This window comes from Microcebus murinus, chromosome 21, assembly GCF_040939455.1.
Source record: "Microcebus murinus isolate Inina chromosome 21, M.murinus_Inina_mat1.0, whole genome shotgun sequence".
Taxonomy (NCBI): Eukaryota; Metazoa; Chordata; class Mammalia; order Primates; family Cheirogaleidae; genus Microcebus; species Microcebus murinus.
In genome coordinates, this window is record NC_134124.1 from 14,788,202 (window position 1) to 14,792,261 (window position 4,060).

Consider the following 4,060-nt stretch of genomic DNA (forward strand, 5'->3'; position numbering starts at 1 on the left):
GAACAACCTCCACAAGAAAGCACAGAATTTCTCTCTTTAAACGTGTTCTTGGCAGACCTATGAATTTGGGTCTGAGGTCATATGCCTGATTTAACCTAATTCTGCCATAATCATGTGTAATGCTTAAAGGGCTTCTCTCTTCCCTAGAAACCTTGAAACACAAAGTTGTACGGACCTGGTCACTGAGAGGTTTCTTCTACCTGCAAGTGTTTTGCGAGAAAGACGGGCTATCATCCTGCAGGAGAGAACTGGTCTCGTGCTGCTAATCACCTGTGTGGTCATCACAGTGGAAAAAATGTCCAGCTGGATTTGCGTTTCCATGTGAAGCCAGCTTCTCTGGAGGACTGGACTGTGGTTCCCAAAAAAGACCCAAAACTTAAGTTTCCTAAAGTAACTGATACTGGTACTGAACTCAACTGAAAGGAGGTATTCTAAAAAACTCATTACTATTCTCACAGATAGTCTCACTGTCCTTTTCACAGTGGGGTTATTTCACTTACTTTAAGAGTCACATTTTGCTGGAGAGCAAACTTGTTATTTATTAGGATTCAGAATTTGATCGCTTCAGTGATTTAATGCAGGGAGAAAAGAATCCCACAAACCTTTCAAAGACACTCACTTGTATAATCCAGCAGCAATTAACTCTAAAACAACTCAAGATATCAACACTAATTTAAAATGACAGAATTGTTCATATTTAAGGTCACAATTACATATTTGGGCAATTATTAGACTTTACCAAAAGAAATAGAAGAATGGTATAGAAAAGAAAAATATCTAATTAATAGTTGACACAAATAGAGACTGCAGAAGACAAAGATGCAAATTCTCTGCAGGGCCAGGGTAGATAGATAAACAGAAATCGATGGTTATAATTTGTGTACATTTAATTGGCTGTTGCAATCGCATAACTATTAATTTAAACTGATGCAAAAAATGGCCACAGGATGGGTTTGCTCTTAAGATTTAATTGCAGTCATGTACATTAACACTGGATTTTCAATATATACCTTTAAATAAGTGCTTCAAAATAAAACTGATGCTAGATAATGGCCATCGGTGCCTTTATGTTTTACACATAAGAAACATGGCTTAGAAAAATGGGACAATTATTGAAGGGCCTAAATTATGGCATAAGTGTGGTTGATTGAAACACAGAAGAAATGTATTAAGTATTGCAAAAACAAAACAAAACAGTAAACAATAACAAGGATATTGCTATCTTAGCCAGATCAGCAAGCTCCAGAGTGAATACTCTTTAGGCTTGGATAAGGTACAAGTTGATAAGGACCTACAAAATAATGTGTAGATAATTAATCATTTGACAATATTAACCAATTTAAAAATAAAATATAAAAAGTTTTACTAAACAAATGGTCATCCCAAGTATCAGAGGAATTTAGGATGAATTATAACATGTGACAACTAGTACCTCAAGTTCTCTTACTTGAGAAATAGCTTTTGCATCTCTTGAGAAAACATAGAACATGAGTTGTGTCTCCGTGGCTACATGAAAATATAAGACTTATTTCTGTTTTTAAAATCTCTTTAGTGAGTTACCTGGGATGCACATCGTATTCTGGTATAATGCTTTAATAATAGAACTGTTTTCTTTCTCTTCTACTTTTGCGGAATGGTTTCTGAATTATGTAGGATAAATACAAAGTGAAAAAGAAAATAAAAATTCTCCCTGATGAAAATAAGGGAAAAGACTTTCTTCCTACTTTTTCTTACAGAAATTTTAGGGAGCTTGGAATTACAAGTTCTTCCTCTGTTTTTATGAAGTGTCTGTAAAGTTTTTTTGAAAATTAAATAAGCTTTTTATATCTAGCCTTTCTGCCCAACTCAATTCAACAGCTGCTTCACATGGTGTAGCCACCTGGGAATAATTACTGTTCTGAGAACAAGTGATGCTTCTCCATGTTTCAGTGCTGCTGATGGTGCTGATTGTCCTATGTACCGTGCTCTGTGAACCTTTATTCCCTAGGAACGTGCATTGCTACTCCTTTTACCTTCTCCTTTCTCCACTGCCTTGGAACTCTTTGTCAAGATCAAGAACAAGATCTATCCACACACATCTGTCAATAATTTACTCTGACAGAGCTCCGGGGTTGGCATAGGGTCCTTTATTGGGCTGTCTTACTCCTTCCTCACCAAGACTGTTATAAAAAAAAAAAAAACCCTCAAAAATGAGAGTCCTCAGGTGGGTGGCTGGAGATAGAGATGGTAGTGAACAGATGGATGCTTTCTCTCTACTTCTTCTTTGCAGGTGTGTCAGTGGACAGTGATATGGAGAGGAGAGTATTTGAGACATTTAACTGCACTTCTCCTAAGATCCAGATGACTCTGGTCTACCTAGAAGCAAAATATCCTGCTCTTTAGAAGGACTGAGCTCAGTGGAGATGGGCTGAAGTATCTGTAAAAGCAAACAGGACCCTTATTGTAAACATCTCCCAGGCAGAGAGAAACTTTGCCCTGAATTTGTAAGTAGATCTATTTTTATCCTTTGTGAATAAATCTCTTCTTCTCTTGAGGATTTGGTGAGGAAGAAGATGAATAGGCCTTATGAATGGAGAAAGTATAAATGCACAAAGTAACAGAAAAACATGATCTTTTCTGTTGCCATTTCTTCTTTGATAAGGTCTCTGGAAACTGGTCTTCTAGAAATATATTCCTAGACTTAGGGAAAATGAGTATTCTGAATGGTTTTTTCCCACAGTCTATTGATGTTTTACTGCAAAGACCTAATGGCTTCTCTCTCACTGTTGACCAAAGTCATTTGTTATTGATCTTGACATTTTTTTCTCCTTTTTCAGGTGACTAATATTGCCTGCCTTATGTGTAAAAACTCTTGACACTCCATAGCCGTAAGAGGTTTTGGCATCATCTGAAGCTGAGGGATGCAATTTTCATTAACATTATGAGCCAAGAGATAATTATTTGAAAAATTGTTTTGTTTTCCTGAATGTATTGTTCTAACAAATTTCCTGTTAAAGCGAAAAGAGTATGTGACACTAGAGAGATCACTATGGAGAAGGGCAGGAGAACTGAACTTTTATAATTAATTCACCAATGTAAATTCTTCCCATGTCTTTGGCCTCAGTTTCCACATCGCTAACATTCCTAAAATGGAGATAGTGTAACTAAAACGAGCTTTTATTTCTTGATATTCTGGTTTACTGATTATTATCTCTAACAAAAAGCAAGGCACTATTTCTGGAGTAATGATATCTGTGGCTTTTTCTGGAAGCCTCTAGCTGTCTACAGATACCATGGAGATTGTGAGAGAAGGAAAAGAAACCAACACTTAGAACGAGAAGTCTGCAACTTAGCTCTTGAATATGTTCTCTAATAGTTGAGTACTTTAGTACAATGTATTCCCTCCCTCGGCCTCAGTTTCTTCAGCTACAAAGTGGTGAATTTGGCATCTTCTTGAAAGGGTGGTTAGGGGTATTGAATAAGATAATTAGTAAATGCACAGTAGGAAATCAGATTCTTTACAGCTGTCAATTATTTTTATGGTTATATTGCATTTACGTTGTGGATGTTATTGGCCTCAGAGAACTGGCTTCTTTCACACAAAGTAAAATTTATCCATTGTATTATTTGTACTTTTCTTGATAACCAAGTTATGTATAATTTTTCTTCTCATTAGTAGAGAACATTTTCTCAGAGGACATGTCAATTAATTCTTTTTATCTGTGCTTGCTTTGAAGCTACTGCCTATGAAATGCAACTTTTGAATGTTGAGGTAAGCACAATTTGGGAATCCTTTTAGTGTTGGAGACTATTAATTTGTTATGCTCCTAATCTATATAACTATAGATTTTCCCCATGAGCATTTGGCACCCAAAATTGTGGGGTGATAAAATTATACTGTGGCCCTAGGCTTGGAGTTTTGCTAGGCAGATGTGATAGAAAGATAGATGCAGAAGAACGTAAGGTGGTAGGGAAAGAGGAATACAAATGAATGTCAGTAAAATTAGGTTGTTTAGGGAAACAATGAAAATCAGATTTGGCTGAGACACTATAACAAAATAGAGGAATCAAAGGTGTGGAA